Genomic DNA, 15,746 nt, shown 5'->3' on the forward strand with positions numbered 1-15,746 from the left:
GTTCTGTTGACTTTTTATCTTCCTAGAGAAAACCTAATGCTCTTTTTATTTGGATATTCACATAGCCATGCCACACAAATATACTATTACAGTTGATAAAGTTTCTTCTTCTGTTTTTAATGGCCTTAATTCAGAGGATGATCCTAAGGAAATCAGAATCACATTGTTAAAAATCAAAACATTACTTCATTTGGTTCCAGCTATTTTGGACCTTGCCAGAATTCAACTACAATAAAATGTATTTGAACAGGAGTAGAAAAAATGCATAGTTTTCCCAATACCCATTAACTGTTCTGCCTCACCAAGCTCCCAGTATGGCATTTCACAGAACCATTCCCTATGTCCCTGATTCTGTTTTCAAACAGATCTTAAACCTTGGAAGTCAGAGAAGCAAGTGGAACTAATTAAAATCAAAGGGAAAAACAGACCTAGAACCAAAGGGAGAAGCCATGTTTAGAGTGAATGGAGAAAGAGCCAGCTAATCTGGAAGAGGTGTCAGGTGAGCACTTCAGTACATTTACATCATAGCACAGACGAGCATTAACCTTAAAAAGGGGTGGGAAGATCTTGCTTCTAATTTTCAATTTCCTAATCACATTGGAGACCCGGAAATTGGTCAGCCACTGTACATAGAGCAGGAAGATGCTGCCACCTACAGGTGTGAACATCATGAAGGCACTAAACCATAACTCCTGGATCTCCACTAAATGCAAAAAAGTACATTAAGAAAAGCTAGAAATCCATAATTACATGGTACCTACAGCAATGAAATTTCATCCTATTTCTTAATGCTCTTTCATTATTCCTATTGTTCAGAGAACAATACCTGTGCATAAAACGGGACCTTCTAGACAGAAGAAAATAAAAGCCCTTGTTTTGTAGTTTTTAGAGTGCAAGGATCCACTCCAGGAAGTACAAGACTTCTTTCAATCCTCAAAGTATGGCACTTCTACTCCAATGATGCAAAGATTAAGTAAGTTATCCTTGTAAATAAATCTGAGAACCTGATCTAATGTTCCATCATGTTAGCATTCAGAGAGGTCAAAATAATTCACAAGGTTGTGCTTTGGCTTGAAAGTTGTATAAATTTGTAGCTTAGAGATGTTTATTTTTAGTTCCATGGAGAATTTATATGTACACTTATAAAGTATGTGCTCTTTACAACAGGAGCCCAAGAAACGCTAAACTGAGAAAAGTTTTTAGAAGAGGCTGAAATGATCCAAAAACTCGGCACGGCGGAAGAAGAAAGCTGTCCATTACTGTAGTTCTCAAGGAATCGGAGCTTGGCATGTAGTTACCATACTCAGTGAACATATAGGCAAGGGCTCCATTTTACAGTTACTTGGGAAGTAGAGCTCCGAATGAAATATGGAAAGTCTCATCTCTTGGGTCCAGTTTATAAGTGTATGTTCCCATAGTCATGCAATAGTAGTGATAAATACAAAAACAAGCAAGCAAAAAAAGCTTGCAAAACAGTAAGTTTTAGGGAAAAAAACAGCTCCTTTTATAAGAGCTTCTTCTCACGAGCAGTGCGTTTGATTGTTAAACCACAGTTTGGAGTGCAAATACTGTATCATTTTTATTCAGTAATGCTCCCATCAGCATGCCAACCTGCACAGCTTTTTGACTAGGAACACAGCAAACCTACAACATCTGCCAAACTTTACTCCCATAAGATGTTAGGGGGTCTCATGAACATAGTTGAGGATTGAACTTCCCTGACTGTTGTGGGTTCTGTCTGATTAATTGATATTTTACATAACTCTAGTGACCATCACAGCAGCGAAAGAAAACAAAACAAGTAATCTACAGATGCAGGGGGCACCTCCTTCCCACATTCCCTGTTCTAAACTCATGCAGCCAGATTGCTTCACACTGTGTAAATAGTGACTAAGCTAGGACAGACACTGGAGCTCAGTCTGCTACAACTGCCACATCTTGTGCCCTGGAATATGAGTCTTCTTTCTGAGAAGCAAACAACCCAATCCAACCTTAACTTTTATCGAGGCAGAGAGACTTGTAGGGTCGAATCGGATCTACCCACAGAGGCACCCTGGACTTCACAAGCACTCTAATGGCCAACAGCACTACAGGATGCCTGCAGGGAGATATGCATGTGAGACAGCTAGCTCCTCTGGCTGCATGCCGAGCTGGGCGACCAGGAGCCAGCTCTACCCTGAATCCTGTAGATGCTTGGAGCTGCTCCCCTTGGGTGCATTCCTGAGACAGGCTGCACAGATGCCAGGACATCAGTCATGCATTAGTTTGCAACAAGCTCATATTTTGTGTATGATCTCTACTGCAAAAGCTGCAGTAACATTGTATAAAATTAATACATTTCTTGTCCCCACACTTCAGCCTATTCCTCTAATGAAGCATACACATCAGTCCTGTCAAGGCTTATAAAAATATCTGACACCAGTAGACAACTGCCACCCACTTGCAACACACTGGGGACCTCCATAGCTAAAAGTATGTTATTCACCAACTTGAATAAAGCACTAAGGCTTTGTTTCTAATGGCTGTAATAATTCACACCACCTGTAACAGGCACAGAAGACTACCTGAGACACATTCATGCCAGTGGATTACACATGCAAATTGCACTTTGTCAGGCAAAAAGATTAAGCCTGAAGCAGTTGTGAGTTTTTTTTATACTCATTCCCATTCTATATCTCATTGCATTTATCAAGATCTAGACAAATTCATCATTGCTATCAATACATTAGCTAACTGAGTATATGCACTCTAGGAGGGGAAAAATAGAGACTTTGCTGACTTTCTTCACACTTATTACTAGTTGGTCAACCCTAGATCAAGCAAAGCTGCCAGTTATATTGGCATAAAGTACAGAAGAATCAGGCTTCACGTGTAAAAGTACAATATGCTAAAATTTAGGATAACAAATTCTGCCTTTAAAAATTCAGTGATAATTTTCTTAATTTAAACTCACTTACACTGTGTTAGAACAAAACAACAGCAGCCTGCACATCAACAATACTGAAAACAGCTGACAGATCTGGGTAAGAAAACTCCTACTTCAATGCCATTTTCCTCATCTTGTCCAGCTGAGCAGAGCTGGAAGGTAGTTCTGCAAATGGAATGCAAGAAAGTGAATCAATTCATTGCAGCACATATAAAAATACAACACTATTATATTGCTCACATTTCCCCCCACATGCAACAAGCAATATATTCTGTTTTCAATCTGGAGGATTTATTTCCAATTATGGAAGACAAAATGAGAAAATGCATGTCTTGATACTGCAAGCAGCTCTATGCAGACAGACCACTGTGTCTGCATGAGTCTCCTGGCAGAATTATGGTCAAAAAGAGTAAAAACAGCTTCACCTCATTCTCAGTCTAAACTGGGGTGCCCAGGAGAAGACCATCTCAGACATCCCTGTAAATTCTCCTAAATTTAAATCTGCAGCAAAGAAACCAAAAAAATAACCCAAAACACAACCCCTCCCCAATTCCCCAAAGAAAGAGATTTCCTTTTCCTCCCATTTTTGTACAAGTCCCATGTTCAAACAGACATAAGAATTAATTCTTGGCCCAGCTCATTGCTGTATATCACTGAGGACTTTCATCATTTATATCCAAAAGCAGAAGGAAAGCATCCTTGTTTCCTTCTTGCAGCATCTACTGTAGCCCAAAATCAATTCCTCCTGATCCCAGCAGCCAGTCAATGTGTGATCTAAAGCTCACAAGAGCTTAGCCCTTCTTGTTTTGTAAGTTCAGTGAGAGACACTAAAATATCAAGTCTTTTTTATTCTGTCCATCATTTACTCCCATTTAATACCACAGGACCATCTAAATATTGTTATTGTGCTAACAGATGGCATCAGCATATTTCCATGTAGTGATGTCCCATCACTAAGAGCTTACTATTCATCCCCAACTGAGTTGCAAGCTGGATGTTCGATCTTGACTGTCCCAGATTCAGTCTCCTCCTTACAAATTGGCTTTTTCTGAAGCGTAAGGGAGAGGGACATTTTAAACAAAAAAACCCTAAAATTTCATCCAAACTTTAGAAGTACAGTTAGGAAATCTCAGCAGACAGGTAATTTTGTGAAGTCATTTTGAGAAGCAAAACCCAACCTAACCCTAAACTTCATGGCAGTAAAGAGGCTTCTAGGGTTGAATCAGATATACACACAGAGGCACCCTTGGACTTCACAAGCACTCCAACAGTCCAAAGCAATGCACACCAGCACACAGTATTAACATCTGCAGGGAGATGCACATGCAAGATGGCTCCTCTGCCTTCATGCTGAACTCACCAGACAGGAGCCAGGTCTGCTCCAAAATCTGTAGATGTGTTAAGGCAGACGGCACCCCACCTGAACAGCAGTAGCCTTGAGTTCCTGGGTGCGTTCCCTGGCCAGTCTGCACAGATGTCATCCTTGCCACTCGCATGCAATGTCTCTACTCAGCCCTTCCCACTGTACAACTCGACCGAAGATGATTTTTCTGAATTTTCTTTTCTCAAGTGTAATGATGGATCTCTCTGTTCTCTACGTGCATTTTGCAATGTGACTCCAGGTTTCAATAAATTTGTCCATAATCCCCATGTCATGTGATAAATGATTGAGTGCTTGGGCAAGACGGAGTGACACAAAGAGGGAGACTTACTGCTTTAATGCTGGGATTGTGTCYTGGGACTTGTATCATCTAAAAGATCTTTCGTTTTGGCAATACAAAGTTAAAACACTACCATTTTCACATTTTGTAGCGGCAGAACTAACACAGCAAATCAATACAAAGCACCTCTGCAGTGGTGAGAAACTATATTATTCAGTTCACACAGTTACACCAGTAAAATGGGGTAAATCAGTCCATAATCTACCCTTGGGCAAAGGGCAGGAAAAAGACTTTGAAAAGTCTCCAGATGGGTCTAATAGGTCCCCAGGGGAAGCCATCTGAGCCTTCTCTTTGACTCAGTTGATCCATAAAGCAGTACAAAAGAAGATCTGAACAGAAAGTGGATTCTGTATTTGAGCTGCTCATTATGAAATTCCATTACAAAATTTCAATATGAATTTGTGTGTCAATATTTTACAAAATAAAAGAAGATGGAAAGAGAGGGGAAAAAACTGCAACTCAGCTAGGAGCAAAGAAAAACATCTGCTAGAAATGTGATAATCTTCACTCTCATTAATTTCCACAGCACAGTCTTAAGAATTTTTGAAAAGTTTAAGACTTTAAAAAAATCAAGTTCAGGTATGTCATTATCAGTAGCTTTATACTGATGAAAATAAATCTACTAATACTAGTAAAGAAAAGTCATTCTACACAACTTTCATTACATCTTTGCATGTACCTGCTCAAGGTCTGGAGTTCACAACCTTGTTTATACATGCATCTCTTTGGGTACAATCTTACTGTTGGGGACCCAGTGGCAAGCCACATGATCTAACACTGTCCCAGATGTTCTCCCATGCAATTATCTTGGCATCTCTCTCTTCATCTAAGAGGCAGACTTGGGTTTTTCTGGTGAAACCTAAACAGTGGCTTCTCTGCTCTTATGCCATCCACTAAGTGATCTCATTTTCAAACTTAACTGACTAAAGCCAACTCTCCATAAAAATCTTCATTTAAATTAACCTGTCTAGCCCAGAATTTTTAATAACATTACCTTAAAGCTCCAAAATAAAGACTCAGCTCTACACATTTATTTAAAATTAACACCCAAGGCATAACATTTCAGAAGAACAAAACTTGAAAGCAGTACTCAAGACATTTACAGGAGGAAACCCCTTCCCCACTCATCCCTATGAGGTAATACTTGGTGATGCTCTGATGAAGACTACTTCTTTGTTCATAAGTTACCTATATACTGTACAACCCACCATATGGTTTTCACAATTTGTTCATACTGTTGAAAAAGAGAACCTCTTCTGATGCACACAAATGAGAAGCAGAAGAATAAACTAGTATGAACTCTGTCAATAAGTACACACCTTGAAAAATAGCTTCCTAGTTTATAGCAGATTTATAGTTCTTATCTGAAGTTTCCAAAGTTCATCTGAATCTCCAATACAGGGAATTTCAATGTATCAGTAAATCTTTCAAGCCACGAAGAAAACTCACTCAAAGAAGCAATGTCCCTTATCGGTGGAAGAAGTGATAAATCTGAAATAATATATAATTCATGATGACACATATCAAGACATTACACCAAACACTGACACAAGACCTATTTATGACATTGCTTTGCTAAGCATATTCCCTACAGAACCATCTCCTCTCGTATTCTGAACCAAACACCTGCTTTGATAATGCACATCTCTTCAGAGCTAGGGAAAAAAAGCAAATCTAATTCAACAACCATTTCTCATGATAGAAAATTAGTGCCCCTCAGTCAGAAACATATAAAAGTAAATGAAAATTTAGGTGCATATCAAAAAGAAATGCAATGCATTATGGCTACTTAAAAAAAAATATATATATATATATGACCTCAGACATCAAGCTATCCCATTGTCTAAAACATGCTAATATGAATGTTAAACTGTCCTTGGCTGGGGAGCAAAGTTTTAGTTTGGTTCATTCATTCACAATAGCTTCCTCAGTCTTCATAGTTTAACACATATAAAGGTTTACAAGCTCTGAACAAATGAAGAGACTTTTCAAATCTTTCTAATATGGTCCAGTGAGTTAAGGATCACGGATGTGCTGGTCAGTAGGCATTAACGCTGCTGCTCTGACAATCACAGCCTGGAAGTACTCTGCAAACATTAACTAGGACTTGCAGCACTCTTGGGAGTGAGGCCACTATCAGATACATCTTAGAAGCACATTTAATTCAGTGGCTATAGGTGACATGACTGGTATAACGTATCACATGAGTCAGTATCGCAGCCCTTGAATAGTAAAAATAACTTTTTGAATAGTTAAAATATCACTGAAACTACCAGGAATAATGTAGAGCTTAAAAAAATATATATATTTCCTGCCAAGGCCATTACTGCAGTTCATTTTTGAATTAAAGTCACAGAAACAAAAGAACTTTACTTTCACAAATATTTCTTGGAGAACCCAGCAGGATAGACAACATTTTCTCAAGACAGAGAATGGGGAAGTAATTCCCTGATTCTCCCTGTACCATCAAACCATGCCTCAGGCATTAGCCAAACAACATACTTAAATTGGTTGGCAAATTAGGCTAAAACTAAGGAGACACCAAAGACTGGCACATATATTGCCTCCTGAGTGTCCTGAGTTTCAAGCTATTTCACCAACGATGGCTTTCCCTCTGATCTTTTTAGGTCAGGGATACAGAATAATAACATTTCAAATGTTAATCTTTGTTCTGACCAGAGAAAAGATGCCAAGTCTGGCTGCACTTCCGTTGAAGCAGCAACGTGCTCAGACCCAGTAAGCAGCAGCAGAAGTGTTGCCTAGAAAGCCAGTTCAAGAAGGTCACCAGCCTGTGAGATACCAGGACTGTTAGAAGAACAGATAGGACATGTACAGGCTGAATAGGATTACATTTTCACAAAATAGGGTCTACTTTTTTTTTTTTTTTTTTTTTTTTTTTTTTTTTTTTTGAAAGGACCAAGAAAGTGTTAAGATGAGAGTAGCCTTGTGGAACAGAGAAACAAAATGCAGACTTGGAAAGTTTATAGGGAAGCCACACAAGAAGAAAAAACAGACAAAATAGATAGGTAAGCACTAGGGTAGCCCTATTAACGCAGTGCAGCAGGAAACGGTATAACGTCTAGAAACAGGAGTGGAACAATAATCTAATTTCCCAAACACATGATTTCTGAGCATGCATTTTCTTGTCCAATTTAGTTAGGCTAAGGGCTGATTGAATCTGACAACAGCTTTTCCTCACCAAAAACAAAAAAAAGCACGCAAAAGATGATTCCCCAAAGATAGGCTGCAATGGCAATGAGCAGTCCAGCAGTTCAGCATGCCTCGTTCTACATGTCAGACTATCATTTTGCAAGGGAATTTTCACTTATCTTCTTCACGATGGCACACGTTGAGCAGCTGAATTTAGAAACCTGTACTGACTGAGTATTCCTGTTCACCAATGCCTTGGGCTGCCTGATTGCCTCTTGCAGTGAGGAACCGAAAGCTCAGTGACATCCACTGTAACCCAGTCCAATTTCCCCCTTAGCGCAGTGAAAACCTGATCATTTCTGGCAAGCTCTTGTGAAGCATCTCCTCTGACTAGGACAGGCAATGTTGACTTTTTCCCATAATAAAAATAATAATAATAATAATAATAATATTGACGATTCTTCAGCACCCTAAAAGGGCAGTCTGCAGTCTTGGTGACGCTCAGAGAAAAGCCTCAACACAAAGTTTCAGTCATGACATGGAAAGCCAAAACATACTATATCCATGCCACTGTGGCAGGAAAAACACCCCACACTTTGTTAGGGTAACACAACCAGACAATGCCATTCTCCTGTTTGGTATTACGAAATGAAGCTAGACACGAAGGGTCTTTACAAAACAAGACAGATGTTCTAACAGGTGCTGGCAGCGCGTTCTCGGGCCAAGCCTCTGCTCCATCACAGAAAAGGTGGCAGAGACCGGTACTGTCCAGATCGTGTACTGAAGGTGCCTCACCCAAGCACCACTAGAGAAAGCTTTGAGCAGATAAAGCAACTTTCTGCCCGGGATCACCAGACCTTGGCTCCCCAATTTGTTACTTGCCCGCAGAGAGCTTAGGGCTGGCAGCCTAGATGGTATGTGTTTCAATCACTAACTGCTCTCCTGAATTTAAATTCAGTAGTAATTGGCACACCTAAACTAGGCACAGCTAATAAGTGATCTGAATGTGGCCCTTAACCAGTCAAGTGCTCCAGTTTTCCATCTTTATAATGGTCTCACAGACAAATGGGAAAAAAGAGTCCATTAATAAATGTGCATCACTTAGATCCTGTGATAATGGAGGCTTTACAATAAAGCTAAGATAAAGAGAGGCTAAGACATATGGCAGCAATTAAACTGTCTACCTCATTGAAAAAAAAATGGAGAAAAATCTCACAGCTAAGCATATACGACATCTTTCACTAAAACCAAAACATTTTCTGGTGCAATCGTAACAGCATATTACAACACATGCCATTCCATTCCGAGGTGTTCACAGTTTTTAAATGGCACAAAAGGACCTGTATCACTACAGCCCAATCTAGTTCTGTCAATGAACCATAAGTAAAGAAGTACCTTAAACAGTCCATAAGCATTTACAGGAAAACAAAACAACACACACACAAACTTAGAGGGAAGGGGAAGGAACCCACATCTCCAGCTAATCTTTGTGTGTCTCTGGAGAAATTCACTTTACCATCTTCTTTCCTAGTCATCTGAGCAACAGAAGAAAACAAGGCTGCTCCTGAATACAATATATTCTGTATTTGAGCTGCTTTATGTCATACTAGGAATTTAAAAAAATGAAACATTACATCAACATTTTACAGAATAAAGGAAGCTAAAAAATGAGGAAGAAATATTCATCTGGCATCTATAAGAACAGAAGATGAAATGACTGATGGAAAAGGGAAATCATCTCCAAACACTAGATAACCTTGTCTGTCACTAGTCTCAGAAGCACAACCTGCAATTAGAGGGTTCTGAACAGCAGAGAAACTGCACAAGCACAGTTGCATTGGCATCAGTAAGTCCAAGGCAAGGACAAGTCTAATGTTCAAATTCTGCTTATTGGTTGCAATTATTCTGTTCCTTCTTCCTCTTTTCTTACAGAATAAACAGAGTCCAGTGAATTACCCCATAAATTACGCTTATTTCTAAGAGAACAAGCAAGTAGCAAGTATTCTCTTGACTTCCAGTGGCTGAGAAACACACCCAAATATGTAAGAAGTCAGTTTATTTAGTAAGTGTTCATGGACTGAAACTCTGAAGATCTTAAACCAGTTAAGTATCACAGAATGAGTGCTTAATGTCTTGCCCTTTAACAATCCTTTCCTTTTAAGGTCATGACAACAGAATAGGTGAGGACTTTTACAAGATCTCCAAGGAAAACTGGGAAGGACGGGAACAGATATTTCTCTGACAACTCCCAGCACTATGTTCACGACTGAAAGATCATCCTTTCACACAAAGTGTCAAGTAGGAATGGCTTGATAATGGGTCACATGAAGTACTGGCCACTGATGTTTTTAAAAGGCCAGATAAGTTTGGTAAGAGAATAACGTGACTGAGTTTCAAACCGGATGCTTTAGGACTTTGTCAAGACATAGAATATCCCATCTCCTCCCTCTCCAAAACAAACATACATAAAAATCTCACAATAATTCTGTAAAAATGAAAGAACATCACCACTGAAATCTCTATGACAGATCTGAAATATAATGCTCTAAACCAGCTTAATTTTCAGCAAACATTGTGCAGATGCTACATAGATGACATATTTCTTATAACATCGTAAAAATGATAAAAGGTCACAATGGAGGTATTCAAACAAGCAATAACAGGAGATCACCTTCACTGAAGACTAAGAGAGACTTTTCTTTTTTGGACAGTTATTTACATGCAAGGAAACACACTAAGACCTAAAGTGGTATGAAACAGTTTAACTTTTGAGATAACAACACTAAACAGTGGAAAGACATTCAAGCCATTTCCCTATAGCTTCACTAATGTGGGACATTTCCCTTTTTCTTATTGACTTGCTTGTCTCTCTGATATAATAGAACCTCACTAATTCACACTAATGACTGGGAGGCCGATTGCAAATTACCAGACCTTGCAAATTAGCAAGTAAGCAAACAAACGCTATTAAAAAAACCAGTCAAGGATATCACGGCACATCATTTACTTCATTCATTTATTTTTCAAAAGCGTAATTTAGTCTTATAATGCTCCATAGCATACCAGTAAGAAAGCCAGGCAAAACAAGTACAAAAGCCCCTACCATGAACATTCCTTTTTTTTGGCTTTCACAATCATCTCCACTCAACCCATTTGAAAAGCCAAGGCTGTGGTCCTAGGGACATTCAGGAGAAGAAAATTGTGATGGCAGTAGTGCTACGCAAGGGAATTGGTGCAGCCTCACTGAATGTTCACAGATGCATAAGGACCCTTCCAGTCCACAAGCAGACATGAGGTGCCCTACAGTTGGGATTTGCCACCAGCAATTCATTATATTCTGTGAGGGTGTCTGAGCACTGAAACAGGTTGCCCAGAGAGGTTGTGGAGTCTCCTTCCTTGGAGACATTCAAAAGGTGTCTGGACACAATCCTGGGCAACGTGCTCTAGGTGACCCTGCTTGAGCAGGGGGGTTGAACTAGATGATCTCCAGAGGTCCCTTGCAAACTCAACCATTCCGTGATTATTGTAAAGCAGAAGTCACCACAAAGAGTTTAAGCTAAATCATGTTAGCATAATCTATCCATTGATCAATTCTGATGGAGGCTGAGTCTATAAGAAAACTGCAATGCCATTCGCAGGTAATCTGCAACAGGATGAAGGGGCTAGATTCATAATATCAATGGCTAGCTGTATCTCCCCTGTTCTTACTGCCAAGGTACCACAGTATAACTAAGGATAACTATGAGAGCTCTGCTGCACTCAGTTATTAATACTGCAGAGAAGTGGGGCAATACAACAGGGTTGTGAGAGCTATCAAGTCTGCAGTCCTGCAGGGCTGGAGACATTTTCACAGTATGCATTTTGCCTCAAGGATTTACTCTGTACATTTAATTCTGATAGCTTTGTTCTTATTACTCCTCCCAGTTCTCTGACGGATTTTTTTATTTTTTAATTTTTTTTAATAGTAGGAATCTATGACACATGGTACAACTACCTGGGTGGTGAGATAGCGTCTGCTGCTCAGCTACAAATGCAGGCACAGACATACTGGCAGCAGACTAAAATTTTAGCGGTATTAAGGCATTTCCATACTACTCTGAGACAAAGGTGCCCCAAAGATTCTTTAACTAGCTCTCCTACAGACAACAGAAGGGTTTGGGTGAAGGAAGAAAGACTCTCTTTTGGTAAACCCTCACTGCTACAACAGCCCTTTTCAATGTCTATTCTACACACTTGGACCCTGAAAAACAGTCTGGTACAGATCAGTCAGCAAGCAGCAAAAAGGTGCTTTGCGTTGAGGCCCTCCGAACTGCAAGCTGAGACCTGGCTCTTTAGAGGCACTTCTCTCAACTTGTACATTAGAGCATATGGTTCAATTTCTCCTCTGCCTTGCTATTTGCAGTCAATTCTTTACAGTGAGTTACTATTCTGCATGTCTTCCCTGTGAAAGAGCAATGTTAACCTTTCTGTTTTGCTCCATTTTCAGCAAGGAACACCTCACTCAAAGAATTCTGCAATGGAGCCTTTCCCTCCTGCACACCTTTCCTTTACACTCTTCTGTTCAGAAGTCCAGACCATGCCTCTGACTAGTTCATACTTTCTTAGCCCCTCTTAGGCAGCTGATGGGCTCTCTCTTCTGTGTTTCAGCTTAAGGAAAGGGAGCAAAAATAATCAAAGCCAAGTTTTCCTTCATTCTTTGCTGCTTCTCTCATTTGTTTTTTGCCTCATCATATTCCCAAGGTGCATTTTTTGCTCAACACACTGCCCTCTTTTGACCTTCCCAGTCTTTAAAAAAAGATTTATTTTCCCATCTTAAAGTCTTTGCAGCACTCAGGTGACCCAGCCTTGCCTGCCCTCCATAGTCTCTACCAGAACAGACAACTTGCCTTCCTCTCAATCAACCTCCTACTGTTTGGCTCCATTTTTTAATCTAAAAAAAACAAAACAAAACAAAAAAACAGAAGGATCTCTTGATCCTTCCTGACTCATGCTGCAATTCTCTACGTAGCCTACTGCATCAGGTTCTAATTGTGCTTTTTTACACCTGCTTTTAGAAAACAAATTCATATGATAAGCACTTCCCCTTGGGTCTCCCTTTTCTTCCTCCTTGGAGACCCAATTTTCATTGGAGTACATAGTATTAAGATTCAAATTAAAGCATTTCAGCACTGATTTCCACCACCTCCACCACCCCGGCAAAAAAAAAATAGTACCTGTAACCTCCCATTCCATGTCCACAGAGCAAGAAGTCTGAAATTTGTAGGACTCAGACGCACATCCACAAAGCAGTATTACACATTGTCTCAAGTGAATGAAATGTGGGGTGTTACTCTCTCCATCAGTCCAACCCAGTGAACTAACAAAATAACCTCCCTCTTCTCCAAACTGATAGCATGGCTATGCAACTAACTGATACAGCACTAGAACTCCCAAGCAAAATTGCAACCCCAAATGGTTTTATTTATTTTCTCCTTTGGGCCCTGGTCTAATGTAATTTTTCTGCTGGATCAGAGTGGGCTGTTTGCAGTGGAAAAGCTCTTCCCTAATCTCATTATCCATGAAATTTGATCACTTTTCTCCACTGTGAAATAACTTACACCAAAGCAGAATTGGATGAATGACAAGAAGTATCAAATATTAGTGTTACTTTGGATGAAAAACTCTCACAGCTCTGTCAACTCTAGAACTTCAGTATCTTTCCCAAGGGATTCTGGAGCAAGTCCTCATTGTTCATGTGCTTACAGATTTTTCCATATTGTTTAGGTATAAAATAAAATTAAGTAGTCCTTAATATGCTTTAAAATTCAGTCTTCTTTCTCAGGATTTGAAAAATAACTCTAAAAATTGCAAAGGGCAAGTCCTGTGCCTCCTAAGCCTGTTTTGGGCCTTTCTGTGCCCAAAGTCATCTGCCCTCAATGCCATTCCAGTGTGCACTCATCTGCAGTACCTGAGGGAATATACTTAACACATTCCCTATGACATCTCCTTTACAAACATGTTCCCATATAATTGTCACTAACCTCTGCAAACTTTCAAAACAAAACAGCCTTACATAATTCTGTCAAAGAAGGTCTCTTGCTATGATCTTCCAGCAGTTCTGCTTCCTGTAGGTTCAAAACACTTCTTCCTCCCCTCTCCCTTTTTTGCCCTGCAATTCACTGTATTTTTACATTATCAAGCAATATCACAAGGTACCAAAGCTAAATCCAATTTTAAGGGTGAACACATTCTGTTGCTTATTTCCTTCTGTTTATTTTGGTCATCTCAAAAAGAAAAACCGAGAGACCTTCTCTTTTCCTGCATCTCTTCTACGGCACACAGTCACGCTGCAGAGGACCACGTGGGGAGTCTGCAGAATGAGACCAGTGGGCCACATGACAGTTTCATCCTCCGCAACTTCAGATATAACATGAAACCTGCTATTTGCATTCCTTGAACTTTTAAACTTGTAAGCTTCTGGGCTTTCTTCCTCCCCATAAGCCCACCATGTGTCCAAAAGATGAACAGCACTTTCTTCTCAGAATGCGCCCAAAGCAGCTAACTGGCAGCAAGGAGTTTACTAAAGCAGCAGTTTGGGGCTGCACTTCCTACCTCCTTACAGCCCTCCGAACTATTTCAGGGTTTTTTTGTGCAACTGTAAGGGGAAACTGGAACCTCTGGGAACTATGATAACATAAATTAATACTCAGCATCTATTTCCTGTTCACAACATTTACAAAGATCCTTTTTTTAAAAGCAAAATCTAAATAGGCATTGCACTTCACAAAGTGGAGTTTAAATCACAAGCAGCAGCTTATGAACTTTGTCATCGCTAGTTAAAATGGCAAAGAAATGCATTTCCAGAGAAAGAATAAAATCATCATGGTTCATCATTCCAATTTAACTGGGCCAGATCCTTGGTTGGCATAGCCTAATACAGCTGTATTGACTTAAATCTCTGGAAATGGGCATAGCTTCAGCAATTCCAATGCCAGAAAGGCCCATTATGTGCATCTAAGTTAGTTCTTTTTTATGACACAGGCCCAAGGAAGATACCTATTAATTCCTTCATCAAGCCCAATAAAACCTACTTCTTAAACTAACCTAGAGTCTGTCTCACATATAAGGGTACTAAAATCTGATAACACAAACAGCTGGAGCTTGTTGCCAGTCTATACGGTGTGCTGCCCAAGGTGTTGAACACCCATATCACGGAAGGCAAAAGAGGCACCAAGGGTTCCCAGCTTAATCCTCTCTTTTCTCTCCATGTTCCCTGTGATATTCACACGCTTTCTGCCAGCCAGTCCTGAAGAGAGAAAACAGAGGTCCACTGCAAAAGGAGCCCTGACTGAATGAACCATGACTTCATTTCATCCCACGAGCTGCCCAGCAGCAGTGTAACTGCTGTGCAATTGTTCAGAATGCTTCTTCGAGGATGCCTGTAACAGATATCTTGTTTAGCCCTTTGTGCAGAAATCCCAGGCTTTGTTACACAGTTGGATTTGCTTTGAGAGCTGGTTATCGATATCCCTTTGGAGGGAGCTGGACTTCACAGGAAGCTCAGGACGCACAGCACCTTCTCTCCCCTCAGCACCAGACCCAAGGCAGGACAACTCGGGTGTGGAGCGCGCAATTTCTTCCAGCTCGCACAGCAAATGGAGTCAGGTTTAAGGAGTGGCAGTGGCTATTCTTAGAACAGATGCTACAATGATAGCACAGGTCCTGCCTGTACATTGAAGCCTGACCTATGGGTCTACATTTGCAGCAGTATATTCATCCACCCTGATAACAATACTAAAGTCAACCACGGAAAGTTTTTTAAAATATATATTAGATTCCTGATATCCTTGAGGAAATTATTTTGACCTTATATTGCTGAAAGTTCTCCCAGAGTTATACTGCCAGAGCTCCTTTGTGGCATATAAGTTTATTAAAAAAATGCCTGTTGCAGATTTTCTGATCAGAACCTA

The sequence above is a fragment of the Apteryx rowi genome, unplaced genomic scaffold (assembly GCF_003343035.1).
Source record: "Apteryx rowi isolate R43461 unplaced genomic scaffold, aptRow1 scaffold_17, whole genome shotgun sequence".
NCBI classification, from domain to species: domain Eukaryota; kingdom Metazoa; phylum Chordata; class Aves; order Apterygiformes; family Apterygidae; genus Apteryx; species Apteryx rowi.